Source organism: Ochotona princeps, chromosome 2 (assembly GCF_030435755.1).
Source record: "Ochotona princeps isolate mOchPri1 chromosome 2, mOchPri1.hap1, whole genome shotgun sequence".
NCBI classification, from domain to species: domain Eukaryota; kingdom Metazoa; phylum Chordata; class Mammalia; order Lagomorpha; family Ochotonidae; genus Ochotona; species Ochotona princeps.
The window spans coordinates 123,943,997-123,956,188 of NC_080833.1; the positions used below are offsets into that span (position 1 = coordinate 123,943,997).

Genomic DNA, 12,192 nt, shown 5'->3' on the forward strand with positions numbered 1-12,192 from the left:
TTTTACTGACCTACTTAGTAAGTTATCTATAGAAGTCCCCTGGGTTCATAAAATCATAGTTTATTCCTAAAATCCATTATTATGAAGCTTTCTAATTTCTGAATAAATTAACCTGAATATTAAAACTTCATGTCATTTTTCATTGGAATTGTAGAAGGGTAAAGAATATATAAGGAGTGGGCTCGGCAGCGTGGCCTAGTGGCTAAGGTCCTCGCCTTGATCCCATATGGCCGCTGGTTCTAATCCCGGCAGCTCCACTTCCTCTCTATCTCTCCTCCTCTCAGTATATCTGACTTTATAATAAAAATAAAATAAATCTTAAAAAAAAAAAGAATATATAAGGAGGGCCCACCACTGTGGCCAGCAGCTGAAGTTCTCGCCTTGCAAGTGCAGGGATCCCATATGGGCACCGGTTCTAATCCCGGCTGCTCCACTTCCCATCCAGCTCCCTGCTTGTGGCCTGGGAAAATAGTAGAGGGCAGCACAAAACCTTGGGACCCTGCACCCATGTGGGAGATCTGGAAGAAGCTCCTGGCTCCTGGCTCCTGGTTTTGGATTGGCTCAGCTCCAGCTGTTGCAATCACTTGCGGAGTGAACCATCAGATGGAAGATCTTCCTCTCTGTCTCTCTTCCTCTCTATATATCTAACTTTGCAATAAAAAATAAATAAATCTGTAAAAAAAAAAAAAAGAAGATCTAAGGAAGTTGGAAAATGAAAGTTTTATTAGTAGTTGGCAATAGTTTTGGAGATTAAGCATGAACCTGTCCCAACTTGTCCATATTATTGGTCTAATATATTCCTGTCAAAGTCCTTTTTTAAAAGTAGTCTAAATGTTGGGCAAAAAAATCTAAAATAAGGTAAACCTGAAGAAAGACCCATAGATAATGGGGCAGTGCAGGTACAGCAGGAAAAGGAGGCAAGGAAGAAGACCAAATCGTGACTAAAGCTTCATTGTTTTCACTCTCGATTACCCTGCCTTGCTGAGGTCCTTTCCTTCTGGTTATTAGCTCTTCCTCACACCCTCCATTCTTCCAGGGAGGAGTTGAGAAGTGTGGATCCTTGCCAACTTTCAGAAGGTGGAGACTAACAAGCACCCACGACATGAGTCCCGGTGACACATACGTCACTCATCGGTTTCCACTCCAGACAGGATCACCCATTAAAAAGGACTGCTTCAGGGCTGTTCAACAACTGGAGACATGATTCAGTGGAATATGAGTATTTCACGTGGAATATGAGTGTTTTGCTCAAATTTGGCATTCCCATATGGCCTCAGTACATCCGTTTCCTTATTAGTTGAAGCTGTCATATAGTCACGGAGAGGAAATCATCATATAATTAAGGTTTAGGTTTGGTTGACATGCAGTACTGTTCCTATACGTTGGAGACTGAATCAACTAGCTTTTTCACACAGACTCCTTTGCCAATGAAAGGGATGTGATGCTAGAAATGGCCAGCTAGAAGGAAATACAAACTAAAGCTAAATATGCAGTGTTTTGGAACATAGGGGTACCGTAGTAGCAGGAAGTGCCTTCTGAGACTTCCTTTGTGGTGGTAAAGATGGTCAATAATTCCACAGGTATCCTCATTATCAAAGTTGGATATTTATTGAAGGCTACAAACAGATATGGGCCCCTGTTGCACATAGTTTGTTCATCTGCCTTCAAGGATAACATCCTACTTGAGGATAATAACCGATAAAGCTGGCTAATTACTATTGGAAACTTATCCAACGAAAGACCCACCCAAGACACGGGTAGCTCCTGTTCTGGGGAGTTTATGTGCCTTGTAAAGAATGCAGTAAAATTGCATCACAGAAAACTTTGAGTGCCAAGATCTTCACACGGAAACTGACCTTTGAAAGAGTTGTTTATTTCGCACATGAATATGGGTTTATTAAGGTATGTGTGCATTTTCACCAAACTGGACTAGGGCAGAATCTTCACCAAGTACAGTTTAGTGTATTCATTTAGTTATTCTAGAAACATGTCTAAAACATACCGGGAACTCGTACCAGAGTAGTTAGCTGTTATCCCAGTTAGCAAGTCAGACAAGGTCCTACCTTCACAAAGCTGTATGGTAGGCAGAGACTGTCAATATAAAGAATAGAATTGTCATAAGCGCTACAAAGCAGACTGTAAAGATGCTGAGTGGAGAGTAATAAGAATGTTACATACGGTTTTGATCAGAGACGTTCCCTGCAAAAAGCTGACAGTTCGGTTGAGTTTGGAAGAGGTGAACAAGCCCTTAAATGAGGAGTCAGGGACTAGGGTATGGGACATACTGTCAGGTAAAGACCTCCTTAGGTATAAGAAGAATACAAGTGAAAGAGAAGGAAACAGGTTCCGTGAAAATCAACAACGTGGGCCTGGCACGATAGTGTGGCGGTGAAAGTCCTCACCTTGAACACGCAGGGATCCCATGTGGGCACCGGTTCTAATCCCGGCTGCTCCACTTCCCATCCAGCTCCCTGCTTGTGACTTGGGAAAGCAGTCGAAGACGGCCCAAAGCTTTGGGACCCTGCACCCTGGGGGAGACCTGGAAAAAACTCTTGACTCCCGGCTTCAGATTGGCTCAGCTCCAGCTGTTGCGGCCACTTGGGGAGTGAACCATCCGACGGAAGATCTTGCTCTCTGTCTTTCCTCCTCTCTGTATATCTGCCTTTCCAATAAAAATAAAACAAATCTTAAAGCAAAACAACAACGTAAGTAAAGGAGTGATGAGTAATAATGCCGCTGTGAAAGATAAACTGAATGTCAAGACAGCGAGAGACTCAGGTCCAGGGCTCAGGCTAGCCTGCCACCCACTTTGGAATTTCTGGCGTGGTCCTTGTCCCATCGCTGGCTTGTTAGCTGTCCTGTTCATTGAACTGTCTTTTCTCCCCCTGTTGTTTTACTTCTCAAGCGCTTTGATATCTTTGTCCGCATCAATCAAACCAGTCCCGTCACAGCACAACATCATTCCTGGTCTGTAATAAGAAGGAGAAACAGTGTGAAGGTGAGGACTGAAGGTGGCCACTGTCCTGGGTCCACATCTCAGGATTCGCTTGAAGTCTTCAACACAGGCAGTGCCACGCTAACCAATGTTGGAAGGTCAAGAATGGCAATAAAAAAAAAAAAAAACTGTGACAGTCTTTGTTAATTCCTTAATTTTCCCGTTCAAGAAATTTAGAGGTTAGAGTAACCATTTTCATAAATCTTTTTAAGTTCTTTTCTCTGGACTGTAGCTATGAGAGAACAATTAAAAAAAAAAAACGTGCATTTGAATCTCTAGAATTTTCCTTACAGAGTATTTTGTGCAAGGAGGAAGCTGTCAGTTGCCTAAGCTTTGCTCAGAGCTGGTAATCATGGTAACGTCCTCATCCAATATAATCCAACCAAAGCGCTCTCAAAACAACAAAGCAAAACAAATAAAAAACAAAAATGCTACCTTTACTGTACCGAAAGGGCCTAATTCAGCCACCAACTTAAACAAATATTGAAAGTTTTCTATTTGGCTGGGTACTGAAAAATGCAAAAGCAATCCTTATAATGCTGCAATGCTGGATTTCAGAGAACTGTTAAACCTATAATTACACTGGTTAGGACCCTGAGATTAACATCGCAGATTTGACTTAACTCCTCTAAATTAGAATCTGTGCCTCCTGACTCCTAGTCCAAATGCATCTCTAGAATTGTTCTGTAATACCTAGTAAGAATGTTTTAAAGCAACACATAAGGAAATGTTTATAACTGATTATAAGGTGTGTTATTTTAAAAACATGCATATCATTTGCACTGCGAAGCGATTGTCAGGAATTGCATGCCCCTCTCTGCCATGGGAGGACACAGCAGGAAGTAGCAGTTTGCAAACCAAGGTAACGCCTCAGCAGGAATAAGATAGACCAGAACCCAGATGGTGAGACTTCTTAGCCTCTGAGTTTGACAATGTTTTGTTCTGGCAACCTGGAATTGACAAAGACAACAGCCTAATTAACAGATAAGATTAATGAAAGAGTGAGCTCTTACAGAATAATAGTTTCCTCAAAGAATGCGGAACTTTAAGCTATTATGTATATTGGCTTTTCTAGCTCTTTAAAGGAATTTCAACTTTCACTTAAAATGACTTTGGAAGAGTCCGATTTCTTACACAAGGCCTCTTATCTTCAGATTGGCTTGGTGTCTGAGGCCAGGATGACCATGGAGAGACTTTAATTTCCCCTTCAGACTCCTTACTGTACACAGTATTATGCAACCTCTCTGGGATCTTCCTCATACTGGAGTTAACATAATTCTCTGTTCCTGGTGACTTTCTCTGTTCCAGGCATCTTGATTTTTAACTCTAAAAAATCACTAGAAATACCAGGCATGCTTCTGCCGTGATGAGTTCAAAAGCCTCATCATCCAAGCAGAGGATCTATGTCTTGTTACTCTTGTCCTTCCAAGAACTGAGCTCATTCAGTAATTACGTACATCTCCTTCACTATTGTTGACTTCCAGTAGTGGTTTCGAAGCTTGTTGCTTTCTTTTTCTTTTCTTTCTTTTTTTTTCCAGATATTTTCTTTGCAACTCTGTCAATTACAACTGAGAAAGTAAAAACAAAGGGCTCCGGTGTAATAGCCTAGCGGCTAAAGTCCTCTCCTTGTACGCACCTGGATCCCATATGAGCACCGGTTCTAATCCCGGCTGCCCCACTTCCCATCCAGCTCTCTGCTTGTGGCCTGGGAAAGCAGTAGAGGATGGCTCAAAGCCTTGGGACCCTGCACTCGCGGAGGGTAGGGGGAACCCGGACGTGGCTGTGGGCTGCTGGCTTTGGATCGGCTCAGCTCCAGCCATGGTGACCACTTGGGGAGTGAACCAGCAGATGGAAGATCTTTCTGTCTCTCGCTCTGTAAATCTGCCCTTCCAATAAAAATAAATAAATTAAAAACAAAACAAAACAAAAAACTAAAAAAAAAAAAAGAATAATAAGAAATTAGGCAAAAGGACATATATGTGGTTGTTGCCTCACATGGAACTACCAGTGGCCAGCAGCGCTGTCGTGATTGATGCTGCGTCTTTTACAAGGGGGCAGCACTTTGACTACAAAGGGAACCATCCCTTGAAGAAGGCAAGAACATTCACCACTGTGAGTGACTCAAGTCAAATATGTTCCAAAGAGGTCGCACACCTGGAGAATCACAAGGTTAGAAAGGCTTTAAATCTCACTCAGGACACTTCTACCCAGACGTTGCCTTCCTTGTTTTTGCTGTCTAATTCTGGAATTTCCCAAAGTGCTAAGGCATTTTTTTAAAGTCACTGAATAAATATTGAATAAAGTAAACAAACTTTCATGGTTTTTAAACATGTGGTTCCCAAGCTAGTTAACCCAAATGACATAGGCTCGAAGATAATTGGATTTCCCTCGCCTAGCTTTAGTCCTAAGCTTTCATCCTTTTCCCCATGTTTTAATTTTCAAACAAATCGGTAGTAAAACTAACTTAGTAAACGTGTCACTGGCTTCCCTGTCCGAGTGCTGTACTCTGCTTCCTTTCTGAACGGTTCTTTTCAAAATTTGCATTTAAAAAGGCAAGTTGGGTTATTAAAAAAGGCAGAAATGGACCAACAGGAGAAAGGTATCCCCAAAGAAGCTTTGTGAACAAACAGCTGTGCATTTCTGGGTGCGATTGTAAAATGTTTGAAGATTTTGCTGGCTTTACGGCCTCCTCACTCCCAGTGAGGCTTCCGTTCCTGGCTAACTATGTCAATGTATTTGAAGGACTTTCTCACCTTCTCTCGCTTCCTAGGAGAGAAATCTCACTAAATACCAATAAATGTAAGCCAAAAGGGAAGAGGAATAGCACAACAATTGGTGTGACAGTTTCACATACAGCAGCAGTGATAGCAGTATACCCCACCGCTTGGCAAATGCCTACCGCTGCCAGCCAGTGTGTCTATTCTGTGTTTACTACCCACTAATGACCCTAAATGCAGGTGGTCACACTCCCATTCAGAAACTGAGGGAACTGTAGCCACCTCTGCAAGCATGTCCAGCTAGTAAGAAGCAGGGTCTGCAGACCACAGATTGCTAAGACTCTTTAGTTAGTTTATTTTCTGTTCCACTTTAGCATGCTACCTCTCCAATTCCAGTTAGTACGATCTGGTTAAAAAGACCATTTTCCATTTTGCTTTGGTCCTTGGGTCCTTCAACGCATTGATGCAAGTAAGTGTAAATGAGCAATTTATCCATTGAGGGATTGAAATTGGCTTACATTTTTGAAGCTCTAATTTTATATTTTGGCCAAAGAGAAACTATTCCACTCAATAACTCAGCTCTTAAACTTGAGATTCTAATGTGTGACTCTTTTATGGCTGATTCTTAGTGTATATGTCCTGAGTATGGACATGAGCTTCAATTAAATACAAGCATGAACTTCATACTCTTGAATTAGAATCCAAAAGATTCATAGGCATGCGGAAATGCCAGCGTGGTTTGTTTTATGAACATAGACTCAGAAGAAAACGAAAGTTCCAGTGTTGGGGCTGCATGGGAAGTCCATTTGTTGGATTGCTTCAGAGATTCTGATCAAGGACTCTTACAGAAGAATGTCATGAGTGAAGCAGATAAAGTGGCATGTGTTAGCATTTTGGGCCCCATGGAAATGGATTTGTCTTAGACAGTTGAAAGGAAACAGAGAAGCAGCACAAGTGCATCACAGATTCTCACATTCTTTAGTGTTTTCTCTTTCCAAGGAGTTTGACTAAACTGAGAGAGCCCAAGTTAGAGCTGTGCCTTCACAGAACCATTGTAACTTTACACTGTCATTGACTCATCTTTCGGCCACACTTTTTAGAGCACTTATTCTCGAAAGAACATAATGATTTGACTGATAGTTGATGAACAATAAGCCAACTCTATGCCAAACTCATGGTAGTACACATAGGCATGTACACACACACACACACACACACACACACAAATCTAAGACCACCATACCAAGTTCAGGTCTGCCAGTAATGTGATAATGCCTTCTAAAGTGAGCAATAGCTGGACTGGTGAGTATTTGTACTGGCAGGGACCCAGTCACTCTTCGCAACTGCTGCTTTTCAATGATCAAAGGCCATGGAAGTCCCATAGAATTAAGAACGTGTGGGTGTGCTGCTGCTAAGCATGGTTCTTGTGATGTGCTAAGTCCTGTCTATATGGCAGCAGTCTTTCCAGTTTAGTGACTTGTGTGCTATTGATCAAGGCACTTATTAAAAGTATGGTGTCCTAATTTCAGTTAAATCTAAGCGTAACCAGAGAAGCACAAATGAATGCCACGGCTGTCTTTCACTGCTTTTCATAGGCCTGGCAATAAAAGCTAAACAGTTTTTAGTGGCTTTTGCAATTATACTTCCTTTCAATTTTCCAAAGGTTACAGGGCCTGAACCACACAAATCCCATTAAAGTAAGTAGCTGTTGTGCAATATAAGTTCCTTTGAAAACATTCTTCAATGGCCATAAAATGATCAACGGGCTGTACTTTGGATCCGCTCGCCTGCCATGTTTTCAACCAGAAGGCAAATGACAAGCTTTGATGTGGTGGTTGGTTTCTGCTACTGAAGTTGGCGTTTTATCTTCTTGCATCAGATTTCTCCCAAATTGATGTGACTAAGGCATAGGAAGCATATTTTTATTCAGATTTGATTCCTAAAATATGTTTTTACTGAGCCTTTAAATTACATCTGGCTGACCATTGCTTTGGAATCCTTGAGATTCCTCCCACAAGAAGTAGAACCCAAGAGAGTCAGGAACTCTTGGAGTTAACGGAAACTGCATGGCTTCTCTGAGCTGGAGGTCGCACATGCGGTCTGGTGCTCACGCTTGGCGATGGCACTCCTTGCCTTCTTCTCAGCTGTCTCCATCCTGTACAGCTTCAGCAGCTCTGGGAAGAAGGTGGAGCCCATTTGATGCTGGAGCCAAAGCAAGGCCTTTGGTCTCCTTCACTTGTGTTTGAATGCACACAGTTTCGCACTTGTACTGTGAGTCATGAACTGTAGCAATTGAACATCCCAATCCATTGCTAACATTGATTCATCACAAACATGGGTGCTCCCTCTTGTGCGTGCTGTAAATTTTTAAAATTTATTCTGGAGCTACTTTTCTAGTAAGGGATAAGAATGTACAGCTAATTATTTTCTTTTTCTTTTTTTTAAAGATTTATTTCTTTTGCTATTACCAAGTCAGATATACAGAGGAGGAGAGACAGAGAGGAAGATCTTCCGTCCAATGATTCACTCCCCAAGTGAGCCGAAATGGCTGGTGCTATGCTAATCTGAAGCCGGGAATCAGGAACTTCTTTCCGGGTCTCCCACCACGAGTGCAGTGTCCCAAAGCTTTGGGCCGTCCTCAACTGCTTTCCCAAGCCACAAGCAGGGAGCTGGATGGAAAGTGGAGCTGCCGGGATTAGAACCGGCACCCATATGGGATCCAGGTGCATTCAAGGCGAAGACTTTAGCTGCTAGGCCCTGCCGCTGGGCCCGCTGATTATTTTCTTTACCAAAGAGTCCAGCTGCAACATTTTTCCTACCTCTAAATGACTAACTTATCTAAAAATTAAGCACTGGAAAAGGTTTTTGTCCTCTGCAGGTAAAATTATCTGAAGATATTGCTAATCAGATTATTTGTTTTGTGTTGTTAAAAAGAATTATTGAATTCAGAAATTGCTCATCTGTTTTAAACTTTCAATGAATTCCTAAATTCTTTTTTTTAAACATTTATTTATTTATTTATTTTTAAAGATCTATTTATTTATTTTATTACAAAGTCAGATACACAGAGAGGAGGAGAGACAGAGAGGAAGATCCTCCGTCCGACGATTCACTCCCCAAGTGAGCCGCAACGGGCTGATGCGCGCCGATCCGAAGCCGGGAACCAGGACCCCCCCCCCCGGGTCCCCCACGTGGGTGCAGGGTCCCAAAGCCCCGGGCCGTCCCCAACCGCTTTCCCAGGCCACAAGCAGGGAGCTGGACGGGAAGCAGAGCTGCCGGGACTAGAACCTGCGCCCACATGGGATCCCGGGGCGTTCAAGGCGAGATCCCCAGCCGCTAGGCCACGCCGCCGGGCCCAACATTTATTTATTTTTATTGGAAAGGCATATCTACAGAGGGAAGGGGGAAACACAGAGAAAGATCTTCCATCCACTGGTTTACTCCCCCAAGTGGGTGCAATGGCCAGAATTGAGCCAATCCAAAGCTAGGAGCCAAGAGCTTCTGAGTCTCTCACACAGGCACAGGGTCGCAAGACTTTGGGCCATCCTCTGGTACTCTCCCAGGCCATAAGCAGGGAGCTGGATGGAAAATGGAACAACCAGGACACGAACTGACTTCCATATGGGATCCCAGTGCTTGCAAGGGGAGGCTTAGCCAATCCAGCCGTCATACTGGGCCCTGAATTCCCAAATTCTAAAATTCGGGCATTGCGTCTATACCAAAACCTGAAGTCCTTGAAAATGTTCTTGTCATTTAATTAATCAGAGGACTTTATGTCTTCTTAGGACTATCTGAATGCATCAGATGCCAAAATGTCATCATAGAAAGAATTGAATCATAGCTTTGAAAAAAGTATGTACCAATAGACTAGGTCTATCTAGGAAAAAGAAAATGCAAGAGCAAAAGATTCAATCAGCTATTCAGTATGAGAAAAGTTGTGTGTTTTGATGACCTGCTTGGTAGGAAGGAAAACACGAGATACACATCACTCGCCCCCCCCCCCCCACCGCCCTTAGACTTTCTTTCTAATAGATATTATGGAAACAATTTGTCTTTCCCATGAATACTTTCTCTGGGTAGTGGTTCTGCTTTTGTCTCTGAGATGTTGTTCTTTCTCTCCTAAATAGTGCAGATTTTGTCATTGGAAATTAAGAGTAGAATGGAGTTAGGCATTTTGGTTCCTAGCTCTGGCTACAAGTCTCAGACTTATGGTGCGGTTTTGAAAAAGTCACATCTTTCTTTTATGTCTCATTTGTCTTATCTGTAAAATAAGATGGCTGGATTAAAAAATCTTTTGCCTTTTTTTGTCAATATCTCATGATTCATGATTTTCTCTGAGACTACTCTTGTTAGTAGGCCATTTTGTTTGGGGACAAGAATGGCAGTAATTATGTATTTGGAGTTGACTCAAACACCAACCCAATTATGAAAACTCTGAGCCCCTTGGATTGATACAAACACCATTCTGTTTATTGTGGTTACTCTCTACAGCTTGGTGAATGATAGCCACTTCAGGATTCCTAAGAATAAGACACATTGTAACTTCCAGCTAGACATCCATGTCTTTGGACAGCATGCGTTTCAAAATCAGCTTGCACTGTGGATCCGTCTTGGCCAGAAAGATGATCCTCTTTCCCTGATAAAAGCATGCTGCTTTCTGTCCAGTACTCACCCAAAGCCCAGAATCTGATCACTGTACTTATCTCAGGTCCTTCAGTTGCCCTGCATTTGTAAACCTCTCATATGTTTACTTTTTTACTCCTGCTGATTCAGATAATGTGGTGGATGCTGTTCTTCTGGATTCTTGGGAAAAACCAGGGGGACTCACAGTTCGGGATTAGTGAGCAAAGACAGACAAACCATGCGGGTGCCGCTCAAGCAGTATCTGTTGCCCCCCATTGTCTCTGTCTATTAGGCTTGTGGTCTGAAAGACATTGGCCAGATGCAGGCTCTCTGGACCCCTGTTATTTTGTGTGTCTCTTCTCACCTTCAGCATGATCTGGCCTGATGTTTTGATTTGTTAAAAACAACAAGAACATTGACTGGGAAAATTTTGCTGGAATCTTTTCAGGTCATCATAGCTATTTATCTCCTGTCATAAACTATAATTCTCCATTTCCCTTCCTCCCACGTCAAGGGAGTTAGTGGTTTACGGTGGACAGGCAGCGGAATTTGAGTGAACAGTGAGAGTTCAAAGAGCTACTGAGAGCTTATGGAGCAGGTTGTAGCACTAAGAGCAAAACATAAAATTCTCTGGGTTTTAATCAGTTTGGCAGTACTAGAATTAGGCTTGTAAAATAGCATAAAAGATTTGTGGTCATACCTGAGAAAGAGTTTAGATGTGAAACAACAAATCACGGGGTTGACTTAGCAGGGAAATTCCTTATATGGTTAAAAGTACTAGCCTAGGGCATATCCAGTTTGTTTCAGTTTGGTGAAGTGTGGGTTTGCAGACTTCTGTTTTCCATGGGCCTGGCATTCAGGTTCTGATGCCATCACACAGGTCAGGATGACCCAGAAGACCTGAAGGGCAAGACAGGCACTGGGCCTTCCAAACATTTGTGCAAAAAGGGAGTGAAAGGAGTTTGTATGTTTTCCATGAGCTTTTTAAAGCATTTTGTAGAATTGTAGACAGACGCTCTTGGGGTAAGATACAGGGGATTAAGGAGACAGATTCTAAATATTTGGAAGGACGAAAAAGTGCAAGACAGTTGCTACAAGGCATTTGTACTAGGGTTGTCAGTCCTATTGCTGCTATTGTAAATTAATTTTGCAATAGCTAAATAGAAATGTAATCGGTGGTATTGGGTGAAATATTCTAGGCATTGATAGATCCCAGGTATTAGGATTGAACTGGCCCCCTATCTCAACAAGAAACTAAGCCAGAATTATTACTCAGCGTGTCACGCAATGCCATTGAGAGTAGGATTCCTAGTGGTGGCACTGCAAATTTCATAAACGGAAAAGGTGACCGAGCTACCATGAATCACAGAGCACAGAGGTGAGCACCTGCTTAGCTGGAGGAATCTGGCTGTGCGCTGCCATTATTTTTCTTTTCCCACAGAAAGTTTTCTAAGGACAAGAACAGTTTAATGGTTCTTCTAAAAACAAATTCAATAAGCCCTTACTATACCCATTCCTCCTTAATGATCAGGAGGAAATGTGCAGTCCCTAGTCTCAGCTCCAAAAGCATTTCTGATGAAGCAGTATTGAGTGATAGAAGCAGCTCCGGACAAAAAAAAATGAGTCCTCATTACAGAGCTGTCTGGGATAGGAACACTTAGCTTCAAAGTGCACATTGAATCCCCACATGAATCTTCTTAATTTATCATGAGAATAGTATTATTTCAAAGTGTCATTATTCTTAGGATATCATAATTTGTGCAATTGGTTTTGTTGCATGTGTTCTGTGTACAATAAGAAGGGCCGAGAGACTCACATGTTAGGAAGAAAGCTAAGAGCTACTTTCTTTGAATGTAG

The 12,192-nt window shown here is 42.3% G+C and overlaps 1 protein-coding gene across 3 annotated transcripts in view; it reads left to right on the top strand.

Annotated features, from left to right (window-relative positions):
• The window catches only part of PRRX1 (paired related homeobox 1), a 69,972-nt gene that overhangs the window by 41,952 nt on the left and 15,828 nt on the right, over positions 1 to 12,192 (top strand). The gene's annotated exons all lie outside the window — the stretch shown is intronic.